Source organism: Sander lucioperca, chromosome 11, assembly GCF_008315115.2.
Source record: "Sander lucioperca isolate FBNREF2018 chromosome 11, SLUC_FBN_1.2, whole genome shotgun sequence".
NCBI classification, from domain to species: domain Eukaryota; kingdom Metazoa; phylum Chordata; class Actinopteri; order Perciformes; family Percidae; genus Sander; species Sander lucioperca.
The window spans coordinates 2069959-2096561 of NC_050183.1; the positions used below are offsets into that span (position 1 = coordinate 2069959).

General features: G+C 41.3%; 1 long non-coding RNA gene across 2 annotated transcripts; it reads left to right on the top strand.

Annotated features, from left to right (window-relative positions):
* On the top strand, positions 1-26603 carry LOC116055440. Of its 2 annotated transcripts, XR_004106289.2 has the most exons (4): positions 1-254; positions 11624-11738; positions 21527-21646; positions 24475-26603. It is a non-coding gene; the product is annotated as an uncharacterized LOC116055440 (long non-coding RNA). The 2 variants fall into 2 exon arrangements; XR_004106288.2 differs by lacking the exon at positions 24475-26603 and having other exon boundaries at positions 21527-22993.

Consider the following 26603-nt stretch of genomic DNA (forward strand, 5'->3'; position numbering starts at 1 on the left):
TCTGTGCGCTCCCTCTCCTCTCAGCACTCAATCCCGGCGAGTGCAGGCATCACTGAAGACCTGACACCGGCGGAATCGGACGTCCACTGTCCTCGGCAGAATTAATCAGGTGTTATCTTATGCAAACTGTATCGCCATCAGATGAAGCTGACCATCCTGCCGATGAGAATGAGGAACAGACTTTTTTCCGTCTCCAAACGACCGGAGAGGCGCAAGGGCGAGAAAATAACGCCCAAAAGTTATTGAAATGAATCGTAAGTTATATGTTTTTACTCTTCTAATCGCTTATTTATTGCTACTATTCCGGAAAGTAGAAGTTATATTTATCGTCTAGTCCTATTTGTAGTCGATTACAGACAGTTTAAAATGTATGACTGCATGTGTCACTTTTGCGCCGTGTGCATTCTGTCCTTTTTATTTAGGCTATATTAAAGGCGAATTAAACATTAAAAACGCTTTATGGGCGTTTTTTTTATCGCTAAAAAAATTTACTTTCACTTGATGCTTGAGTGTTCTCTTGAGTTCATTTCGTCCTGTCGACATTCTTTCTGCGTCTCTGTTTCTCATGTGTATATGTGACTGTCTGCGCGCAGCGCCATAGCATGAAATATAGATAAAAAGCACACGGTAAACCCGCTGACCCCAGCCAGACAGGCAGGCTATGCAACCGGTCCACACGGCTCAATGAGGACAATTAGGGGGGGCGAGAGAGCGAGAGAGAGAAAAATGGAGTACTTGAAGCGCACTAAAACAGGACTGCACTCCACTTCAACCCGCCAGGCAGGATAAGGGTGGATCTTCAATAATCTTTTGTGACCTTTTCAATGCAGGATATGACCAAAAAAACATCCTTTAAGTTTAGACTCAGGTCAAGCTCAGATAAAGAACTGAAATGTTTTTTTTCTTTTTCTTTTTTAATTCTGAAATGAGTTGTTCCGCCAACAAGCATTTACTCAAATTCCAGTGAATTTGACAGACACTCAATGAGGTCATTGGAAATTAGGGGGTAGTGGGGTCAGGGGAGACAGGGGGGCTGTTGCAAAATGTAGGTATATTTTGGAGCCACAATCAAAAATCTGTGCCCTGTGATTTCTGCACAATCAGAGGAAAAGAGCGGGGGACCGGGGCCATTTTATGTTTTGAAAGGCTTCAGATGGCTTTAATTAGGACCTATAAAATCTGTCTGCCCCATTATCAGAGTCAACGCTCTAGAGGAGTGAGAAGGGAGGGGAGCTGACAAAAAAAGAAAAGAAAACCGATACAGAAAGTCACATAGGCAAAGGATTGTCTAATGAAATTTTTATAACCCTCATTTTTTCTTCTTGTTGCTCCCTCCCTTGCCTCCCACCCTCCTTTTCCTTGATGCTGGTGGTATGTAGGCAGTCCTCTTATTCGTCTTTGTCTGGCTGTTGTGTTAGCTACACCCCCCCCACACACACACACACACACACCTAACTACCACCTACAGTCGGCCCGAACCCAGACACCTGAAGGCTAGACATAATGATCAAGAGAAGTTCCTGTCTGGAGCACAGCCAGTTGTTTGAGGTTTTCTTCTTCTTCTTCGTCTCTTTTTTGTCCTCATGCAGGCGCTGCCTGTGCCTCTTTCTCCTTTCTCCATCCACAATTAGGACAAGCTATGTTGTTTGCGAGTTTGTTTGTTTGTGTGTGTGTGTGTGTGTGTGTGTGTGTGTGTGTGTGTGGTGTGTTTTGTGGGTGTGTGTTTGTCTCAGTGTGTGTGAAAGAGGGAGATTTCAGCTATGCTGTTCTGGCGAGCATCGGCAAGAATCTAGTTGTGGCCATGGTGCCTGTAGTTATTTAATTGTACACTATTTTGTTCAGTTAGCTGGGGTTTATGTGCGGTGCTACTTAGCTCTTTTTTTTTTAAGCGTTACATTAATTGTACTATATGACTTGTTCTGTACCACATACGGGAGGCTCTGAAGCTTGACGTTTTCCCTGTTTAAGTTTTTTTACAGTGTGATGCTGGTAAATCTGAGTCCCGGAATTCAAAAGAATTAGGGTCAATAAAATTATTATCCCATTAGTTATGAACGGGAGTTGAATCTTTTGAGCATCAAATATAAACATAAAATATAATTTCTTATTGAAGATTTGATTTTTACTTTACTGGAGGTTTTAAATGAGGCCCTCAGATGCTGTTTGTTGCACCTCGATGTGCTGGGCATCTTTGAGGTGGGTCTTAAGCCAATATGGTTTCTGAAATCGAGCAAAAGGAAAGAGAAAACACCAATTAGAGGTGTGAGTTGGTAGAAAATGCTTCGATATGTGGATTTCTTTGACGGACAAATTAATTCTTCCTTTTGAGGAGTACATGCCTTTGTTTTCTCGATGTGTGTTGGTTAGGGATTACATCATTTGGCTGCTGCTGGTTTAGCTAGATAAGAAGAAGCTAGCTTGCTTTGTGGAAAATGGCTGGTTGGAGTGGAGTCTTTGTTTGACATCTTTGCTCGACAATACAGTGAAAATCAAAACTTTGAGTTGTATGTAATGCTTTTTTCTGTTTCTAGTCGAATAAGCCTAATAATTCCGGAGTTGTTTTTGTCAACAATGTCCATTTTTGACCAACCTGTTTGTTAGAAGATTATCCCCTAACAGCTGGAATGGGCTCTCTCTGCACCCTCAACCATTTCATCTTGTCCAATACGATGTTATGAAGAACACGTGTTGGTCAAATTTGCACAGAGCTTCAACCGAAATCCTGCTACTTGTTTGTGTGTGTTTTCTGTCTATCATGGCATCAAGGAGATTGAGGATGTCTCTTCCTCTGCCATCACCCTTTGAAGGGGGAAGTAATAAAAAAGCTCAATGGGAGCAACAAGCTGTTCTTCCCTCCTACACTTTGAGGCTTTCTACCTGGAGATGAATAGGAGGCCCCTCCATAACGAAGGGGGAGAAGACAACATTTTATTGAAGGCTGAGGATGCGGGGGATGCGCAATAGCTTATAGACACTTGGTGTGAAATAGTCCAGTTCACAGTTTACAGGATAGCACTGTCTACTGAGTTTGACATGAGAATAATTATTATTTTAGGTTGTTTGAAGGCATCATTTTCTGAATCACTAAACTGTCAACATGTCTGAGTACAAATTATGTTAATCTATTAAGGTTGAAGTAGGTCAGATGGGTGTTATGTAAACATTAACAGATCGTCCTGTTAAATACCGCTTGAAGTAAAATACTGTCTTCATAGCCTGATAATACAACATCCGTGATAATGACATTGGACAATCACAAAGCCACAGATTAGGATTTACGGTAACCAGATTTATGCGTGAAGGAGTGAAGTCATGGTCAGGAATGTAAATGGTGGAGTCATTCAATTACCACCGTGCCCTTTCCTGGGAAAAGTCCCCAGCCGTGAAGAGGTTAATTGTTTTTGAATCTCCATCCGAGGGGAGAAAATGGGCAAACGGGAGGGATAATTGAGCCACTGATAGTTGAGTGGATTATGGATTACTGCGCCTTTCCAAAGGAGAACAGAAAAGGAGGTGAACGAGAAAGGAAGGAGAGAAGGGAAGGAAGGGGTGTGTGAAAGGCCCATGTTGTGCAATGCAGCCGCAGTGGTCGTCTCGCCTTCTTAGGAAGATGGAGAACTCCAATCCTGTTTAGCCCACGAGGTGACCCTTGACCCCTCGCATGCTCCTCCCTGCTCCAGGTGCAAGCCCTCACTGCTGAAAGCTCCCACACAGACACGCACTGCAAGATCATTTTTCACACACTCTGCAAGCACTGGGGGGAAACGCTGTATGAAAACGCCGATCCTTTCAAACATTTTCACCCCCCTGCTTCTTTTATTTCATGCCATTCTATTGTCAGGGGTTAAAGAGCCAAGCCTGCTTGTTGGGGAGGGGGAGCATTGTGATGATATGAGGCCTCGTTTTCTTTTTTCTTCCTCTGAAATATGTTCTTGCCAAGAAAATAGATGACTGTCTTTAAACGGGGAAAAAGATGATCTGACATGGTGCAATAATCACAGGACTGTTAATCAAGGGATGTCATGTATATAATTACTACAGTGTTTGATAACACCTCAGGCGATTAGGGAAACTTCCCCGATTCCATTAATGGGCGTTAATAAAAATTCAAGAAACCCCGGATGGAACGAGCCCTCTGCGTGGCCCACTGCTCAAAGCACTGTAAGGTTAATGAACCAATTTACATACTTTCTGCTGCCATCTGGGTGGGGCGACGAGGCAGATGCTTCCTACTTTGTACTGTTGCTTGGTGCTGTTCAACACAGAGTAATTTGTCAGGTCCACAGAGGTCAATGAGCACATTTAAGATTTAGCCTGTGGTCAAAAACAATCATGAATGAACTGAAAATCAATGCAGCTGAAAGGTCCTGTAGAAAGCATCGAGCAGACTGCTTTGGTAGTATGTATGTGTTAAATTTCCTTTAACCCTATTGCAAATGTGTGAATAAATGAGTGAATGTTAAATGGGAGTCATCTACGCCTCTGGTGATGAGAAACTTGGCTGGCGATCCACAAGAATCGTCGTAGATGATGCTGGTGACTGGGGCAAAAAGAGGATTAGTGCCTGTCCACCTCTCTGCCATCCTCATCTGGGGGATCACATTACAAATAGAGCATTCTCAAAGCACTCTTTTAGCAGGAGAACACAATGAGGTCTGTTGGCGATCAATAAAGCAGTGTGAAAGCAGAGGGATATACTTAAAAAATCAAAGGCTCTGGCTGGCATGGCTATCATCTCACCCCGTCTGCTGGAATCAGATAAGGGAGCTTGGCCTTGCAGGAAAGGTTGTTTGGCCCCAGGGCTGCTCAACTTGACGGATATCCCTCCTACTGGCACCCATCACAGACTGATTCCATCTGCAAATGGGAAAAACCAAAACATTTCTGCATCTATCTGGTCACTCTGTGATTCTGTACATGTTGAAGAACCGCTGAAGGGATAGATGGGTAAAAGGGAGCATACTATATAATCCCTGCAGCGTGTATGGGGAGAAAAATATGCAGCTTTTTCTCTAACCCCTCTGTTGTCCTCCATGGATGATGGCTTTTACCTCATGCTTCACTTACATTATTTAAAGAAAATAAAATCACCCCGTTTTGGTTTGACAATGTGTCAGAGCTGGTGCGAGTGTTCGTCTCAGATTAGCTCTTTGTGCCGTGAGGAGAGAGGAAAGACGCGGTGGTGGTGGGGGGGTCAGGGATGGGGGAACAATACCGCGGAGATCCCAGTTGAAAGAAATCATTTGCACAATTTTATGAAAGCTGTATTTGTCCGGTCGGATAGTTCTATCAAAGCCTAACAGCCACGGTGGAGCGTGATTTAAACGACGGGGTAAGCTACAAAGCCGGCAAAGTGTCAGGTTAGAGTCATTTCTCAGCTGAACACTCTCCAGGTAAATGCAGATAATATGCTCTCGAGTTTTTCTTTCGCTTTCTTAAAGAAGTCTTATTTCTACAGATGGTTCTGAGCTGACACCAGCGCTGCCAGAGCTTCTGTTCTCAGAGCTAAGCTTGTACGTGTATGTTGCGAAGATGAAAAGACATAATGCCTACACTTTATTCCTGTAAATTCATCCCTAACAAACTATCCCAGAAAAAACACTAAGTTTCTTGTTCTTCTTAAAGTATTATCAGTGATTTTTTTTCTTCTAATTTCAAACCAACTTCTCTTTTCTAAAAGCCCTTTTGATTCTTTATAACTTTATGACTAGAAATATCGGGGTGGTAAACTTGCATAGGATGAGATTGCAGGTAAGTGAACAGGACATGTAAGAAGATTTGTCAGGTTGAAACCTGCTGTTCACATGCAGTGCAGACAAAAGAAGATTGGTCTCTACCCATATCTGTTGTTTTTCAGTTTCAGAACCCCCTACAGCATTTCCTGGTGACTCACTTCTTTCCAAGCCATTTATGCTTGAAAACGTCCTAAGGATCAACCACGCATATTCTTGCTTTTATCGTCAATGAGGGACCATTGGGCATAATGAAGTTCTGTTTCCCAGCATGAGTTTGGGAGGCTCATGATTACAAATGCTTCTCTCATTGTCTCCTATCATCTCCTGCCTAATTGAAGACAATATAACGAGACAATGGGGTCTCGCTCATCATTCTGCATCAATGGCATGCTCTATGGAACGTGCCAGTCTGTTAAAAGTGGGGTGTTGGCAGTGGGAGGGGTGTGTGTCTGTATGGATACTTGAATGTGCTCGAGCTTGTTTAATTTGGACCAAGAAGATGGACAATTAAACAACAGCTCCCAGGAGGGGCTGTTCATTTTGGTCAGCCTCCCCAGTTAGTTATGGCCGCGCGCCCTTGTAAACTCTCCTGGACGTGTCTGGGTCATGCATTTGGGGGGTAGGGTGGGGATTGTAAGCGGGAAGGGGATTGGGCGGGGGTCTGCCTCTGGAGAGCATGTCTCAGATGATTAGGACAGCCAAGTGGGGAGAGTCCCTCAGTGCCTGGCCTCCTTCACCTCCCTAATATGTTCTGAATAAGTCCCCCTCCGCTGTGCATTTGTTGTGGGGTTTGGCGGGAGGTGGGGGGGGGCAGGGGGGGGATTATGTCTGGCTATGGTTTAGGAGTGTTTGTCATCTGCCCCCTCGAGGCCTGCACCGGCTCCTTTGTCTGAGCGTCAGGCGTCGGTACAATGTCAAATCACACAATGTGCCGATGTAATCAGGGCATCTCGGGTTAGGAACTGACACAGGATTTCATGTCTGGATTTTTCTTTTTTCAGTAACTTAATTTTTGGGTTGAGAATTTATACAGTCAATTTTCTCCATACACATATGCTTTTTTTCTAATCCTAACTGGAATACCGATTAAACTATTTTAAAAGCGAGACTGCATCACATTTCTTGGCCCCTTCTGTAGTTACATTATGCATTTCCGTAAATGACTGTGTAACATAAATGTGACGCAGTATAAGGATATTCTCAGAATAGTATCAGGTCAAAGCACATTTGATCTATGAGCATACGATGTGTTATGAGTCGCTCAATATCAAAACAAGAGCTCTGCCATTTTGCACTGACTTTCAACAGTCATGCAGAGAAAAATCACAGAACAGGGAAGCAATGCTCATTTCTGGTACGGTAGCATCAATAAACCAGAATGCTTTGCAGCCTCAGCTTGCATCTTTGCTAATCTATGACTGCTTGCATGAGAAATTATTCAAACTCTTTAACAGCTTTTTTCTTGATGTGTGAAGAAGCATCTTAAGACATACAGGACACCACTAAAAGAAAAAAAAACACTTGAACTAACGCTTGAAATTTATCAGATCCATTATATAGAAGTGTAACAGTACAGTAGAACTTACCTTAAATCAAGACTTAATACTTGCTTTATCTCAGTTTCTATATAATGGCATATTCCTGGTGCCCGCATAGTCTAGAATTCAGTTTAATGGTCTCAAAGGTGTTTCTATGGTTTCACACAGTGTATCTCTGTATGAAATTTGGAAGAAAGATTCATTCATCTCCACACAATGGCTAACAAAGAGAGCACTGAGCCTCGGCCAAATATCACAAGTTTCATTGAAAACAAACAAAACGGTCTTGCTGCATACTGAGGAGTCAACCCTCCAAATGACTGATAACAGTTCTGGAGGATTTAGACGCTGTGGGAGAAACGGCTTTTGTGGCTTTGCATTCAAGTCACTTGGGCATTTGGAGCACCAGGAAATGACACACATTCCTTTTTCCCAGTAACAAAATAAACGCAAATCTAGCTTCCTACTCTTTCTGCACAATTACGTCTACAATTTCAATGTTGTAAAATTGATTTATGGTCTTAATTTTACTGTACTTTGAGGACACTTTTATTACAACTGGGCTTGCGATTAAAATTAAAGGTTTCTTTAACATCATGTCAGTATTCCTCCATATTAACTAAGTTAAAGAAAATAAAATGCAGTATAAGTGAAAACCATGTGTTTTTGTAGTATAATCTGTAGTTTCTGTAATTATTTTGAGAAATAGAAACACAAATGTATCCACATCCAAACAGAGACAAAGCCTCGCTAGCTCAACCATACAGCATTTCTGAAAAGGTTAGCAAAAATGTTTTTAGGTTTGGGTGTCCTGAATCCTAATGTGACCTATGGGAACACTATACTTTCTCAGTCTGAGCTATTCTCAAACCAAACTTGCTGCTTATTCTGACTCTCACAAATGTATACTGCAATGACTAATCGTTTCACATCCCTTGTTTTCAATAAACAATTGGTAGTAGTGTGCACTCTCCAAGGGCACTTTGCAAATGAGTAAATACACCAGGTTCTGATGACACCCAACAAGCTATTTTTGATCACTTTAGCCTTCACACATGCTCTTATGAGTGGCAGTTTTCGGTGTTTCTCTTATAGCTATGTTCTGTATGAGTCTCACAGGCTTTTTAATGGACTGAAAATAAAGTCCACTTGATCTGGCTCGCCTGCTTGTGGAAGGTTTTTTTTTCAGCTTCTAAGTATTTTCCACTTCATTTGACTGTGCCTGAAGGTATATTAAAACCATTTTCATAAAGATTTTTTGAATAAGCCCCTGAGACGTTTTTTTATAGCCAGGGTTTTAAGGAGTGTAGATAGACACATCAATTGTGTGTGTGTGTGTGTGTGTGTGTGTGTGTGTGTGTGTGTGTGTGTGTGTGTGTGTGTGTGTGTGTGTGTGTGTGTGTGTGTGTTGGGGGTGAAGGAGTAAGTAATTACAGTTGTGTGTGCATGTAATTGAGTTTTTCTGGATTCAGGGTGAATGTCTCATCTGACCAACAGAAATGAATTCTTTGGTGCTTTTTTAGCCTGGTATTACATTGTAGATGTAGAGGGAGAATAGTTGTGGTATCAATGCAGCATGATTTTTTTTTATATTAAACGCTTCCAAAATTAGTTGCACCACTTCCCACAACCCTCAAAAGGTGAGAAAATGATAGAATTGAATTGAAAGTTGCTTACACGAAAACATGTTTTCCGTGTAACATCTTCTGAGACGTGGAAGAGGTTATAGGAGGTTAGGGTTAAAACACCGGTAAATATATCAGTCTATGCAAATCAGCTATCAAATGGAGTCTGACTTTTTCTGGCGATACAAGAAGGAAATCTAGTGCAGATGATCTCTGTGTGGGCAGGAAACCTTGGAGTTTTGCATCATGTCTGCCACGTTCTCCCCGAGGGCATTCAGCCTTCTTACATGCAGAAACGCACACACACTTGCGCACGCAAGCCACCGTTTTTTCCTCGCAGCGCGGCAGGAGACCGTCTTCATCTGTCCTATTGATTGATGAAGCAGGCGCAGCGGGGTGTCCGAGAGAGGCAGGAGTCTAGATCAAGGCTGTGTGCTGCATCACTGGCAGTCACAGCACACACACATTCTCACACACACACACACACACACAAACACATTAGCACACTCACACACTTTTTATTTCTCGCAGTCCCTGTCATGTTCTCTCTGTGTCTGTCACAGCAGACACTGTAGACACAGGCAGCCATGACACACAAGTGTACTCGCATGCATACTGAGAGACACGACACTCACAGCAGTGCCGACACACACATGGCTTACGAAGACAGCATATCACACCTGCGCACACACACGCGGAATGAATTAGCATGGCTTGGTTGTACGTGCGCCTAAGCTGGACAGACGTTTTCTATAAACATAATGTTGGTAGATTAGCTGGGGTTAATGATCCGATTGCCTTGGAGCTGCCACAGCGTCTGTGTGTGTGCACATGTGTGTTTTTGGCTAAGGGGAAAAGGCAATGCTCTACTGTGCTGTCTCCCTCACTTCCAAATGAGACATGCCCCAGGCACCATTACAAGAGCAGTATTATGCTATTAGGGAACTGGGTTTGCCGAGGTAGCAGTGGTACCAGAATGAAACAGCTAAAATTAGGTCTTGACTAACCTCAATGGGCAGGTCCAGTATTTTTTTTGCATAAATGAGAAATATGAAGTTGTGTACTTAAACACTATTTTTACAAATTGCCTTTTGGAATATCACGCACATTATTTCTGAGCCATATGAATGTAAAAGCCAAGGAACAGAGCTTTTCTTTTTAAGTGTTTGTGCTTTCAGAGCAGAAAAACAAATCTGGAGTCAAAGTTTTTTTTTCTTTTCTTCTCAATCTACTATTTACTTTGGTCTTTATAATTAGCATCCTAGTCTAAACCAGAAATAGTTCTCTGCAATCGACTTTCTTCAACTCTCAGTCAACTGGAGTCGGTGGGTTTAATGAGGGTGTAGTCCCTCCGATACCCGACCCCCTCATCCCCACAAACACACTCTGAGAAGCCCCTCTAATGTAATGATGAATGGACAGAAAAGTACAGGAATGAAAGTGAGAAGAGAAAAAATTTGTGTAAGACCCCAACTCCCCCCCCCCCCTCTCTCCACCTACATATTTTTATTCTATCACTCCCTCCCTCCATTCTTCGTTCCCTCCCTTCCTTTTCTACGGCGTTCCTGTTGAGGCATGCCTCCGTCCCCGCCAACCAGCATCGTCCGGGGCAGGGCGAGGGGGCAAAAAGAGAGGAGGGGGAGGCGGGCAAACAAAGGAGCACTGTTGCCTCGCTGGGGTTTTGCGGAGGGTCAACACCAGGCTGGAGGGGTGTGGGTGGAGGGGTACAGACAGAGCGAGAGTGTGACTGAGGAGGTTTATCATTAAGAATAGAGATTAAAATGAATGGGAGGGGAGCAGGGGTGTTTGTTCTGTTCACAGTAATAAAGAGGACAAGTAGTGCCAGTCATTTTTTCACACACACACACACACACACACACACACACACACACACACACACACACAGTTGCCACACTCTTAGCAACGCTGCAGTTAGTGTGAGTGAGTGTGAGAGAGGGAGGGATGGTTCATTGTTTCCTGGCCATTGTACAATATTTGCTTAACCCTCATACTTTATCAGTGCAGCTGTATGCTACAAATGAGAGGGGCGAAATGTGTGTATTGTGTGTGTGATGGCTGCTGTCACAGCTGCAATTTTATCAATGCGCTGTAAGACAATACACACAAACCCTGTCAATTTATGAAGCAGTATAGCCATGATAAAATTATTCTCCGAACAGCACTATTACACGTCATCTTAAAAAAAAAAATTGAACGATGACACGGACAGCCAACGCAGGTATGCAAACTGATTGACATGCAGCAATAGGAGCTTAAAAATCATCATTCTATGGCTCCTTCCTGACCCCAAATTGAACCTCATTCCACCTTACAGCAATGTTCCTCCACTCTGCAAATGCAACACCGGTTGTTGTCGCTCAGCATTGCTCAGGTTTTCAACTGTATGCTTTTAAAATAGTTACTCATCACTTGGGATGAAATACAACATAACAAAATATTTCTTGACTTTAAACGTTTGTGCAAGCACATGCTTCTTTAGGCCGTGAACTGCATCGATTCTTTCTACACAGCGAGTGAGAAACTGTTTTGAAAGATGACTGAATTTTAGAGGCAACAACTGGAATCCCACAAGGCCAAACTCTATGAATGGAGTATTTTATATATTTATTTTCTTGATGTGTGGTGCTGGTAGAGATATCTCTATTCCAAATAATTTCTTAATGATTTTGTTTCCCCTTTCTGTCTTTTTCCTTGTCCATGAAAGGACCTGGCACGAGAAGAAGAAACAGAACAAGTGCTTGCAGCGTTAGCCTTCACGCAGAGGGAAGGAAGGGAAGCTGAAGAGCAAATGAGAAAAAGACAAGAGCGATGAAAGAGAGGTAAGAGAGCTCTGTTTGCCCTGGGGTGTGTTTGTCTGTCCTTTGTTGCCCCTTCACCTGATTGTCTCAGTCAGCTGTGTACCTGGGGTGGGTTTGGTGTTTGCATGCGTGCGTGTGTTTTTGTTATGCGTTTGAGTGCGTCTGTGTTTGTTTTTGTGTGTCCCTGGTGTCGAGCCACAGCCACCAGGTGAAGAACAACCATCCTGACTGAGTCACCTGCTGCATCCTCAACCTCTCCATTTCCTTTATCTCGCCACCTTTTTCTCTGTTTTCCACTCACATTCATTTCTCTGTACTGAAGAGGAACCCACCAGCAATTATCATGTCTGTGTATGTTGATATATGTTTTTTCATTTATATAATTTGGTCTCTTGGAAATGCAGAAATTGCACAAAGTGGGACAAGTTGACAGTGGGTAGTTTTCATGTTATGACGACTGTGGCTAACCAATGGATGACACTTTTTGGTTCAAGTATAATTGGCTTGGCATCATTTACATTCAGTAAGATTGTTTTCACTCTGAACACAGCTAGAGAAGAACAGTCTGAAATTAGATTTCTTTGCACATTTTAATATTTTTTAAAGATTCTTTAAAGATTTTTTCGGGGGCTTTTTGGTCTTTACTTGATAGGACAGATGAAGACAGAACAGGGGGTATGGAGAGAGGGGGGGTGACATGCATCAAAGGGCCGTGGGTAGGACTCAAACCCGGGCCGCTGCAGTAAGGAATGGGCCTTGGTACATGGGGCGCACACTCAACCAGGTGAGCTACCCTGGCGCCCCCCACATTTTAATATTTGAATGTAATTGGGCGTTTTATACATTTAATTCAGAATTGATCAAAAATCTTATTTGGTGTCCTTTTATAATAAATAGGCAATATGCATCACTTTGCATTACTTTGCATTAAGGAACCATTTAAACTAAAATGATTTAATTCCACCCCAAAAAGATGGAAATTCAAAGGAAGTACTCTTCGTATTTTATATTCTTTGGTCATGGATACTGAATATCAGTCCAAAAATTGTTATAATATGGTGATATCTTAATCAGTATTGATCTTATTGAACTCCTATCCTAATTATGACTCTATGCTGCTGCATTTAACTCCCCCTGTGTCATCATAGATGTTTAGCCCGTCCCTGTTTTGTGTCAGAAAAGAGAATCCATTTCATGCTGTGAGGATATTCCAGCACCCATTACAGCTTTTAAAAAGTCCAACATTTCAGGATGCAAAAAATTAAAAAAAAAACATTACCTTGAAGAACAGCATAGCCAAAAGGCAAAACACAGGAGTGAAACTTGGAAAAGAGCCACCTTATTGTTTTAACGTGTTTCAGCGGTTCCCAAAGCAACCAGTCTCTCAGAGAGTAATCTTCTTACTATCTCAGTGTGAGGCTGAAAGCAGCAGTAAATCATTTTCCACCATGCAGGCACAGCCAGAATGCCTGCCACTGTACACAGATAGGGGGGTAGTGAAAGAGGAGAGGCAGTGTGAGGAAAAGAAAATGTTTTTTTTCTTCAGTTCCTGTCATCCTCCCTTCTGATAAGACTCTCCTCAACCTCCACCCTCCACCCAGAGGTTACTAAAGCAATGGTGTGCTTTTTTCTTTAAAGCCTTTTTTGGATGCAGTCCAGGGTTTCTTACTTTTAGTCATAGAAAATCCAATGCACTTCATGCAGGAGATCATTCCTACGTTTCCCCCTGATCCTTCCATAAGAATAGGTCATTTATATTTTATTATTATTGGTGTTATTATTATTATTATTATTATTATTATTATTATTATTATTATTATTATTATTATTATTATTATTATTATTATTATTATATTGTAGGCTCTGTAAATGGTCATGTTCAGGATCTGTTTTTTTTCTCTTTGGTGAGTCTTTTTCTGCTATCTTTTTTGGGTTGGATTTTCTATTTGTGAAAGCTGACTTTCTAAAGGTGCTACTCTTTTTTTCTTCCTTCTTTTTTTAGAACATCAAATAAATGTAAAAGCAACCATGAATTGGATATAGGTCAAAATACTGTCATGATACAACAAAAGGAAAAATGGTGCACAAATGAGCATTTAGGGTTCAAAACATTGGCTGTTAGGGAAATTAACTTGTGACTCTTCTATTTCACAACATAATACTTACTCCCTTGTTGTGCCCTGCCATTGCAAAAGTCCTTTTCTGTCACTCTCTTTTTCCTCTCTGAGAAATACTTACAATATGAACTGTACCTCACAATGATGTTCTGCAGAAGACAGAACAAATTCAATTCAGCTTATTTCAGTTCAGCTCAACTCATTTCAAATAAACCCATTCCAGTCAAACTCAATTCTCTCTTCTAGCTTTTCATGTCTTTCACTCACTTATTTTCAGTCTGGCTGAGCCATGCAACCTTTTGTCTTTTCTCACATTTTCACCTCCCTTCAGTTCTTTTCTCTGAGTACTCTCAATGCTGTTGCTGCATGGCCCAATATTTCTTATGTCCACAACCACTAAAAAAAGGGCATTTCAGCATTTTAAATGACGAAATGATGAAAAAGAATAGGAGGGTTGTGGAGGTGCACAGATATGGTTTAAAAGAATGAGAAACTATCCTCAAAGGCATTGTCCAATGCCAAAACGAATCAGTTTTAATGATTGGAATTTCCCAATATTTCAAATCGTTGTCCAAATCACCCCAGTTGGACAAGACACAGCTGTTTTTAAATGGAAGTGGGTTTTGAACTCATTTGATGGAGAAACGCCTTCCGCTTCTTCTTTTGTCATTGTTTTGATGGATGTGCTATATATCAAGCAACAGAGATTAGTGGAGTCACAAGTTGTACAGCTACACACAACCCTATTGTGTTTGGAACTGGTCAAATGATGCAAGCGTAGTCTGGGGAAGAAAGAAAGGAATAAGATGGAGGATGTTGTAAGCAAGTATCCAGACAGGGCACTGTTCTTTCTCCCCCCCCCCACTTTTTCCTCTCAAGTGTGTCTGCCCTCTGCTCCGGTGGAAGAAGGTCTTTCAGGAGCAGCCAAGTCTTGCTAAGCTGGCTTTAAAAGCTGCAGGACTCAAGAAGCGCAATGGTTCTTATTGGGTGTCCATTTGAGGCTGGGATGCAAGACTGAAGCCACAATGTGTCACATGGTTTCATATTTTAAAAAATGCATATGAGGAAATGACAAGCAAATGAGTCACTTCGTCAACTCGTATTAATTCACTGCTGGACTGGAGGATAGAGCGAGTAATTGTCAGTTTCACGCTCACGCAAAATAACCGGCAAATGATGAACGATGGTTTACAATGGTGAAGGGGGAGAACATACTCTAGTTGGGGAACGGGCATAGAAGCCTGATGGACAAGTGTTGAAAATGGTTACATTTGTGTCCACACAAAGGAAAGCATAGAACAACAGTGCTCCTCCATCAAAGCATTTCCCCCTCAGCAAAGACACCCACCAACCACCAGAGGATTAAAGATTAAAATGAGCGCTTTTATTGAGTTTGAAGCCACAATAGTTTTAAAATGACTGGATGATGATGGGTGGATGAAAGATTGATGGTCATGAGGGGGCAGAGATAGAAAAATTAAAACTGAGAAGGGTGGTGGTGGCAAGACAATATTTCAGAGAGAGTAGGAATCAACAAGAAAGGGAAAGAGATGTTGGTGGAGAAGATTTCAAAGTGAGCCTAAGCGAATCATCCATGAGAGAGAACTAAAAAGGGGAGGGTTACTGTAGAACTGGTAAATGGAGAAGTGGGGGTGAGGGCCAGTAGAGCAATGCCTCTGTGTTTATAAGGTCATAAAATACTGCACTTCCTGGCCTCTCTCTAATTGCTACGAGGGATGGGATGGGATGGGATGGGACGGGGGAGTCTCTATTATACCTGCCTACTAAATGAGGCCTCTGAATCCTTTCTGCTTGGCCTTGGGGGCTTTCTTTTGGATCGCTATGAGAGCAATTCAAGAAAGGTCTATGTTCGAATATGCTTTATTGTTCTTTTCTGAAGACTGAAGTTGAGAAAGAGAATACAGAGATAGAGAAATGCAAAGAGAGATGGGACAGTTCTGTACTTTAATGATCCCTTTAGAGTTATCTGGCCAGAAAATGAACACAAACACACTTACAGTATATACACATGCACATATACATTAAATACAGTATGGTACTTATTCCAGTATCCATTCTCTTTTTCCACATACACAAGCATAAATATTTGTGTGCGTGCCAGAGCAGTGAGAGAGGCTGCCAGGCTCGACTTGAATCGAATAAAGGCAGAGGAGTGGACCCCTTGCCACTGTCCCATCACAGCAGAATTCACTCAGCCTCACATGGCTGGGGAATTCACACTCAGCTATACTTCTTCTGTGCATGCATGTGTGTTCCTCCATATACGGCTGCTACTTTAAGTAGCTGATGGTACAACAAGCTAACGATAAAGAATGCACAGAGCTCTGAAATTAATTTTTTATATATACCTATTGGTCATTTATGATGAAGAATCGTTATGTCATTATTATAAGCTATTGAAAAACTATTTTTCCATTAGTCCTATATCCATGTTAGATTAATGGTGGTTTATTTTCATAAAATTGCATAAGTACAACTATTGTCCAGAGGACTGATGGCTTTTACACCTGTGGTAGTGTTATAGTGTTGTTGATTTTTTACTTGATTTTTTTGTGCTGGAAGAATGGCATCTTTGAAATGTTTTGTGCAGTAAAGCATACCAGCAATCTACACAAATTCAGTTAAAAGGAAACTGCCAGCTTGTTTACAGTAATAATATCAATGTCTCAGAAATAATTTGATATTGACTTATTGATGATAAAATGCTACACATAGTACATTTCCTTAAGACAGGAGCAAAATTAGGTGCATGAAGAGGAGGGTGGTTAGGGTGTTCCGTGTGTGTGTGTGTGTGTGTGTGTGTGTGTGTGTGTGTGTGTGTGTTTACACTCAGCAGAGAACGATGGCACTGCTGTCTGGGTCCTAAGTAGATGATGGACCGTAGTCTGTATTCCCATTCCCTCTCATTAGCTCAGCCCCCGAGAATATATGAGGTTACTTACCTGCACTTGCTCTTCCCGGCCAAACAGCAAGTGTCGGCTCAGGGTCATTACTCACACTGCTTGGAACAAATGGTCTTTGATAGCATCTCTGCTAAAATGCAACAGAAGTAGATTAACCCCTTGATCCTTGATGAATAGAATATTGATAACATTAGGAAGGAAGGGGTGATGTTGAGCATGTTGGTACATTCTAAGCTGCGTCCATCATAAATTGGCTCTTTTGAGCTGGTGTTCCTTTGTGTTTTTTTGCAGCAGATTATAAGAGTCCTCCTTTTTTTGGGGCCTTGGAATCTCATTGCACTTCAGCTAAACATCACAGTTGTTTGTCTGAAAACAAAAACCGCAGAGAGAGACGTGGGCAGAGGATCAAAGCCTTGGGAGGATTTGTCTGACAGATAGCCGCTGGGGTCCTGCCTGTGTAGACTCTATCTCTGTCTCTATGTCTTTATGTCTCTCTATGTGGACACCACTAGGTTGCCCGATCACACTGCCAGCATGCAAATTATAGATCATAAAAAAGAACAGTGCAGTCACAACAGCCTCCTCCCTGGAGCAGACGCCTCTTTATTACAACGTACGTGTGTGTGTGTGCGTGCAAGGGTTGTCTAGTCTATTCCTCTTTCATCTAAGTCTTGGCTTTGTGCAGGTTTTTGATATGGTAAACAATTTACCCACTTGATTTTAACATCTTGCAGATTTTGTTATCAAACGAACCTCTGCAGGAACTTTTAAAGTCAAGTCTAGGGTACAGGTGGAGATAATCCAACAATAAACAATATAAAATCAGATTGTCTTTGTAACCTCAGTAAAAATAACTCCTCACAGTGATGAATAGGTTTTTCCATCTAAGGTCAATATGTTCACCAAAACGTTCTTTCCATAAGGCCTCGGTGAGGTTTGTGGCCTGTTGGTGGGGGGAGGGGTGGCTCAGATGTCTGTTTTAGGCAAAAAGACACGCCCAGAGGATGGATATAATTAAGACTAGTGACTTTTCTTTCTTTCTTTTTTGTGAGTAAGGAGGGTGTTTGGGTAACTGCTCTGGGTGGTCTAGCTCTACATGTCTCTGCTAGTTTTATTACAAACAGGCACAATATGGTAAGAACACAGACATACCCTGACAAAGCACAAAGATCAGTGTATATAGTATGTTAAGACATAAAAGGTAAAGAAATGCAAACAGCCATGGCGCTTGTTTCCTTGTCTGGTACGCCTGTTAATCGTTTGGACATGGCGTAGCAGATTAAAAAAAATCCCAATTGATCCATGCAGTTGGCAGACTTACCTGACATTCATAGAAATACACTTACAAATTATTCCTTTACTTTACAAAGGACAATGGTGAGTCAATGACTTTACATCTCATCACAGAACCAGCTTTAGCAACTTTTAACTTCAGGCCGTTCATCTGGAAGCCTTTATCGAAGCATCTTACAGTTTCATGCTGGTCTTTACTTTATCTTTAGTATTGAACTGAAGCCATCTGATAAAAAAGGCTCAGATGTATAAGTTTACCATAAAGACCATAAATGCTTCTCTACTCTTTAAGATATATTTTTCTGTGTGCCCTTATTTAGCTCAAAGAAACCCAAAAGAAAAAACTGTAATTGCAGGATTTCTTTCCGTACAGCTCAGACATGTCTTACTCTACCAAGTATACATTTCAACCCTGGGTGGCCCAATGGAAGTTGAACTCCTAACTTGCAATGTTTGTGTTTTTTTTGTCCATTGAGCCACGCAGGACCACAACTGGCTTCAAATTGCAAGGAGGTGTTCATTAACAACTTCTAGCTGCGTTTTCTTTGCTTGACCCTGCAGTCTCTTTGTAGCAGAGGTAGAGAGAAAGAACATCACCTGTGTCACTAGAAATTAGGTGTTTGCATCAGTGTTACACGACTTCTGGCACACTGCGCTGTCATACTTCTGATACAGCACCGCACGGTTTAAAAACTCATGCTAACCAAGGAATGAATTAAAGCGCAGTTTGTCTTATAAACTGCGATTACGCGCACACTCTTTTCTGACACATTTGGAAACAAACTGTAATTTATACAAGACTTCCTTTATTTTATATAAGAGAACAAAAACTGCAAGGCCAATCCCACAACAAGGACTATCCAGGCGCTCAAACCTGATTAATGGCGTCTTCTCGTTAACACATAAACACCCTGTGTATCATCGAACCCGTCCCTTCATTTCCAACTTCTTTCTTTCCATTCGTGTGAATTGGCTCATTTAGCCGGCAGAGAGAACACATCTTTCATTGTTGCATTTTGTTTTGAGGGGGCCTAAACATGTGGGTGGTCCCGGGTTTTTTTTAATGAACTGAGCAGCACATGGATCTGTTAATGAGAATATAAATGGGTGACTCCGTGCCGGGACCTTAATGACTGACGTGCTCTCCCTGGGTTCGGCAAGTCTGCTAACTGGAGCAGAGAAAGAGAGGGGTGGGGATGAGAGAGAGCAAAAACAATGAGAGAGAAATTGAGAGGTGGGAAAGAAATGATGCAGGAGGTGGTTAAAAAAACAACGATTGTATGAAGGAACATACCATAGAAAAGAGCAGCAGCTGAAGGATGCATTACCTCGGGCAAGACAGAAATAGTAAATTGCATGCATATTCCAGCAGATGCAGGCAATTGAACAGAGTGGAACTTTAGAAAGAGAAACGAGGGGGGCAGTTCTTAGGAATAAAAGGTTTAATTTCTCCTTCAGCTGTGGCGAGCAGCTTTCCTGTGCGGCCCTGTTTCACTGTATTTAACATCAAAGTGAAGTATGAACAATTGAGGCAATTTTTCATCTGGCCAAGGTCAATCATTGTTCTTTCTCTATGAATGTAGATCCGGCTGAGGAATTCAGAGTAATATTTTACTTGCAAGTCTACGTCAGCAAGCCACCTTTCTACAACCTTTTGGACCGATTTTCTTTTCTTCTTTTTGTGTGTGTTTTCATTTGCAACTAGGTTTTAAGATTGAACATTTAATATCTAGGAATTTTCAGGTCCATTTATTAAGGTGTGGTGTGTAATTTGTCTAGCGTAGGTTTCATTAGAGCTGTGTCTAAACTGCTTTATATAATACATGGGACTGACTGCATTTAATATGAAGGAAAAAGAAGACTGATAAGCATACAATATTACTACTACATATAATAAAATATCAAAGTTGAAGTTGGCCTTAGAGTCTGCACAGAAATGTGTAGTTTATGATCGCAGGCCTGGTCCAGAACAGCATATTTAGACTTCTAGATATTTTTAGTAAGAAGCACTTTTACATGCCACATCTAAATTTGACCATTCACTAGTGTTTTTGCCAAGGACCAAATGGTTTAAGCAAAGAAGTAAGAAGGACTTTGAGGGACTTCTTAAAACTGCAAACAGCAGGGTGCTCAAAGAAATCCTTATTGGCCAAAGTAGCTAAAAAAATGATTGTCTTTCACAGGAACTTTAATGTCCTTATTGACTACAAATGAACCCACAGCTTTCAGAGTACACAGTGTGACTCATTATTAGTCACAATGGGAGACCAAATGGCACTCGAATCAAAGAAAACATCAGGGGATGCTGGTTAGAACCATGGAAACTATCATGTGATTTAATACTACTACAACTACTACTATAGTAAAGATAATACGTGCATGTATTTATTTGTTTTTTGATATACAGTGTATACACACATTCAATTTTTAATTGGGGCACTCATCTTTTCCATGCTTTCCTGATGCTCCAAAATTATTGTTCTTTGTACTGTACTTTTCATTATTTTCTGACATTTTATAGACCAAACAAAAATTAGTTGCAGTCTTAGCCGCTTTTTCTTTTGCCAGGGTAGAGAAAAATAGAGGCAGGGAATGCGCAGTGTTAGCCTTTCGGAGAACAAACTGTATACACATGTATACACATGCACAATGTTATATCTTTTTCCACACTGATGTCCTTATAATACCTTCCCTTTGATGCCTCATTGAAAATAAGTTAAATACATGTTTGTCAGTTTGCTTATTATGATTGTAAATGTCTTTTTTCAAACAAAGTAAATCATGTATAGGTTTAGCTGAATACCATCTGGTCAACTTAAAATGTTATACTCAGGAAGTCTTCTTGATAATTCATTCTGTCTCAGTGCACATCACTCCCAGCCTCACCATGCTGTGGGCACGTCAGACACCCAGCTCTAATACATTACAGTCAGGGCTTTCATTATCCCGACATTCTTTATTTTGTTTAGGGCACCACATAAAAGCACACTGATGACATTTGAGCTTTATTAGAAGAGACATAACAGCCATCGCAACACAATCACTTGCATGTTTTATCTAGATCTGATTTCACAAACTGCAAAGTGGCTTTAAAGGCTGACTCCATATGTTTGTGTTAGCGGGGCTCTTGTTCTTGAGACATCACAGTATTTCTACTTTAAACCACCTAGCCTATGTCCAAACCTTTTTTTATAAGATGAATTGTGTTAATGTACACACAGCAGTGGCCTGTTATTGTTTCTCAAGACCACCCAGAGTGTAAATAGGAACTGGGTTGTGAGTGGGCTTGTTGTACATATGACATGAAAGTGCAAACTTATTACCGCTAATACTGTTACATGCATCAGTCAGAGCTGATGAATAATTTAAGTGTACATCACAGTGTGAGTGTGTATGACATTTTAATAACATGGTTTACCAAACAACACCTGAATTTATCCTGTGCTTTCTTCTCCTCTGTTTGTTTTCTGTCCAGGTCCAGACATGAAGGAGGCACGCATTTACACACACACACATGCAACGGCACCTAGAGTCTGTCTGCGGTCTACCACCACCACCCTGCCACACACATGCACACACGCACATGCCTTTTACGGTAAGAATCGGAGACCACCGAGTTAGGGGATAATAAATGGTATGAATGTGAGAAAACAAACTCATTATACACTGCTATTTTCTCCTCTGAGTAATTGTAAGACAAATTGACGGCTTGTATTCCAAAATGCTTTAAATTCAGTAATTAAAAAAAGAAGAAATTAGCCGAATTCAGTAATTTAACTTCTTAAAAGTGGTTTCTTGGTGCTAGCAAATAGGTATTTTTACATCAAATTTGGATGTCTTATTTTGGAACAAGTCTTAATTTATGCAGTGTCATTTTAATTTGAATTGTACGTGTCTGCTGTCATGCATGCCATTTGTAGCGTGTCTCTGTGTGCATGCACAAAACCTGCTTCATTTTTTTTTCTATTTCCATCAGTCAAAACCAATTTTCACAAGTCAAGTTTAACAGCCGCACCACATATCCCACAAACCCCCATATCCAGCCCCCCTTACCCACCCTGTGCCCCTCCCAGGCTTCCCAGCATCCTGCTTCGCCCTAAAAAAACAAAAAAAACATGCATGCTGAAATTAAAGTGTGTGAGGCAACATTATGGGAAACCCTTCCCTCCCTCTGCACTCGCTGTATTTGCCCTTCTTGTCCCTCCTTATCTTTTTCTCATTCCGCTACTGTTTTAGATCGGGCAGGATTTATTTTGATGTTCATTAAACTGTCTAACATCTCCCCATACTTAATTTGCATCTTTAGTTACTAAAGTTCAGACTAAGGTTAACAAGGTATTAATGCAGTTCTAAATAAGATTGGCCTTTTATTTCCATATTGCATTAAAGATGATAGTTTGTCCAGTGAACCGTTTGTTTGTTTTATGAAATGTATTGATCAAAATAGCTCATTAGTAAACAACAAATAGGATTACTTTGCATTCGTCCGTTCAGTATGTTTCCAGGTTATCACATTGAAAATGTGATATGCTAAAAAACTACTACATCGACTCAAAGAAGAGAAGTTAACACTTTGGCCTTATGCCAGTGTTGTATTTATGTGTTTAAAAGTGGTCTTATGGTCTAAATTTCCTTTAACCATATAAATCAGTGCTCATGAGTTTGGCTACTAGTACTAATGGATATTACACAGTAGTATTTTATATTTATGCACTCTTCAGGTTTAAACACCTCATGTCTGGCAGGTCCTTCTCAGGGAAAATGTATCCCAAAGTGACAATGTTGTGTTTGTAATACATACAAGAAGACTTTAGTAGTCATCCTGAGCAATGGTTGCCAGAAAAGACTAACGAGTGCCACCTACAAAGGCTTAAACAGAAAATCCAGTGAAATTTTAAAAAGTACAGTGCAAAAACAATGCAGCATGAGCAAAATAAATAAATACATAAATGAAAGACATTCTAGGATTGCTGCTTGTATAGAAGCTACTTAAATCAGAAAGCGCCCCATCCTCATGGTTTCTAGCTTCAGGTTAACTGATGGCACCGCCATCACAGAAACTGTTACTAACGAGCTGTAATGATACACTCCATCAATTCGGCTTTGCCTGCACAAGGCTAGCTTGGTTAACCGTCGGCCAAGGTGTGTGTGTGTGTGTGTGTGTGTGTGTGTGTGTGTGTGTGTGTGTGTGTGTGTGTGTGTGTGTGTGTGAGAGAGAGTGTGTGTGTGTGTGTGTGCACCGACTATTAAAGCACTTGAGAATCAGAGAGGAAAGGACTCGCACTGCTAATGGATGTTTCTATTGATGTTCCCATTTAGCAGCACACTGTAAACGATAGGGCAATGATTGGGTTGAAGATGGAAGGAAGTGGAGGAGGTGTGGAGCGGTTTGGCTGGGCGATGATAATGACAAGGAAGGTTATTATTTGGCGCCCTGCGGAGTCTCTGCTTTGTGTGTGTGTGTGTGTGTGTGTGTGTGTGTGTGTGTGTGTGTGTGTGTGTGTGAGTGAGAGAGGCACTCTTTCTCCATCTCTCTCTCATCCTGTCGCTCTCCCAGTCTATTGGCTATTATTCACTTCTCACGACATTACTCACTGCTACTGGTCTACATCCAATTGTGGCTTTCTCTCTCTCACATCCACTTCTATTTCTCTTTTCTCAATGGCCTCCCTTTGTTTAAATGCACAGTGCACATGCCATTTGTGATGGGAGATAAAATAGCAGAAAAAGAAGTCAAAGACAGAATAATGCAGCAGAGGTGGCAAAATAGTTTCTTGTTATACATTTTTTAGGATAGCAGGTTGCCCTTCAAATATTGATTCACTCACCAGTACATATTTTTATCCAGCTGTGTGTGCTTGTGTGTGTGTGTCCTGTCAGTTCCAATCAGTGTGTGTGTGATGAATATGAACACAGTCAGGTTTGGCAGGAGACCACCTCCAGCTGGGTCTCAGACCCCTATTCAAGTGTGTCCGTGTGTGTTTTGTGAGCGTTGTACACGTCAGCCTGCATCTGTCAGCGGCGTGACAACCTGAGGATAAAATAACGAAAAAAATATATATAATACGCTGCTTGGCGCACAATGCATCCAGAGCCTTTCAACACAGAGAAAAGCATCCAGTTTCAGCACAAGTGGGAATTGAACCCCTTGTTCTACATATTTAGACATACAAAGAACTTCAAAGACATTGCATGTACAATCCTGCTCGCTTACTTCCTTTTCCCCAATTATTGTAATCAGCCCCAGTCTTTACAGTCCAGCTTGTCAGTCCTTCTGTGTGTTTGCGTGTGCTTTTTTTGTTCACTGCATATTGTTTGCTAGCGGATTAACAGCGTTTAAATTTGTAAACATGTTGTCAGTGTAGTAAAAGTCCATCTATCTTTCTTTGCGTGTGTGTGTGTTGGTTGTGTCTGTAATCACAGGGCAGCAGATAAAGAGGGAGACGCCATTCCAGCTGTGAGGAGACAGAAGAAGTCAACATACACACTCATACAGACACACACACACACACACACACACACACACAGCTGGAGGCGGAGGCGCGTGAGCAGGTGAGCATTAAGTCAGGCAGCTAAACAGATCACGTCGCGGTATGATATCTGCAGACAGGCAGACAGAGGAGGCCGGTCTGTACCTGCAGGCAGAGGGAAACAACTCCCAGCACCCTCGCTAGGAATTTTTAGTGACAAACATAAACTGGGGTTTCCACTGAAGTGTTTTTATGCAAGCCAAATAGTTAAAGCCTGATTAGAAAGAGACACATTTGCTTATGAAATAATGAGACGCCTGTATTTCAGCCCAGAATCTCATGAAAAGATTTCAAAAGAGGCTTTTGTTGGTTCTATTTTTATTTTTTTACCCAGAACTCTTATACATGTTGCCTACAGTGCATTAAAAAACGTTTGTGTTTTTAAAGAAATTTTAACATTAACTAAAATTAGCTAACAGTAAAGGATGTTAATGTCATTACTTAGTACATCACTGTCTTGATTATACATTTTTTATTTTTTTATTGAGCTTCAGATTTTAGATTTCAGCTCGTATGTAGGGAGTTTTGCAGCTACATTAATTTTCATCTTTCTCTTTTTAGCATATAGTTTTCATATTCAACCCAGTTCATTATAAAAAAAAAAAAAAACATTGTCTCATATAGACGCAATTTGTTTTGTTTGATCTATGTTTTTTGCATGCCCAAAATTATTGTTGTGGATTGCTAATAATGTAAGGCTACACCTTGGGGATAAATTGAGTGTCCAAATACGCCCCTTCCTTTGGTTGCATTTTTAGCCCAACATTCTCCCTTCACCTCAGTTGATGAAAGGATATCCTTTGACATTAATAGAGAACAGCACATTCACACGCTACTGTAATATCGAGTAGAGATGGTTCTTTTGTTATTTCGGAGTAATTCGATCACCTCCAGTATGATTTGTCATTCTGGCATTACTAGGGTGTTTTGACATTGTCGGCAGTACTAATTGTGAAACTGACAGTATCCGTTACACATACTTGTTCTGTTAGTTTGCTTTTGTTAGCACTTCTTGGAGCAGCTTTGACATTTTTTCACACATTCATCACATTCATAGTAATTATTTTTTGGGAGATGCCCATTGCAGTTTTGGTTTTCTACTGAGGAGCTTCACTGAACCAGCTGTTATATTGTTGCTCAAGACAACCTCCACAGTAGTTACTAAATAAGGATGAGCTATCAGTTCATGTGTCCTGCACAGATTTTCCTAAGTGGTCCTGCAATGTACTACCCCTTAAAGCCACAAACTTGCTTCTCTTCTTTTCCATCTTTCCTTAAATTGAAGTTGTTTCTCCCATTAGGCAGATCGTCCATGTTCTGTGATCGCCATTTTTTCTTAGCTGAGGTTGTTCTTGTCTTTTTCAAAGCTCTTTATATTTAGCCATAAAAACACCTCCTGAATTTTTTACAAGTCACAACTCTCCCCACATAACTACCACATCCACTTATCTGAAAATGATTCAGTGGTTAAATGTCAGACCTGTCTGTGCCATTAAGGCCAGCATGTTTGAAGGAAGGACACCCTTGCCTGCCCTCTCCCTCCTCCCCCCTCTGTCTCTTCTTATTTCTCTCCCTTCTCCTTCCTCTCTCCCCTTAGCTCCCTCATCATCCACCACCACCACCCCCCCCGACCCAACCCAGGCAGGTTTGTGGGCTGATGTGCAGACCTTGTCACTCAGATTAGGGCCACATTGTCAGCTCAGGGCCCTTCTCTCTCTAGATGCGTGTCCCGAATCTTTCTTCCTACTGTCACTCTCGTCCTGCGGCCAGAGAAGACCTTATAAAGCAACATTCCTTTTAATCCACTTCTGTCAATTCCAACATTGTCACTCAAATCACTGTTCGGGAGAGTGGAGAGAGGCCGAGTTTGTGGTGTCCCTCGCAGCGAGGACTGTGCTTTTTGGCCGAAGCTTGGCGTGTCAACAGCTAGCAAATTGGATTTTATTTATATTTTGGGGCATTTTTAGGCCTTTATTTCCACAGGACAGATGCAGAAATGAAAGGGGAGAGAGAGGGGGAATG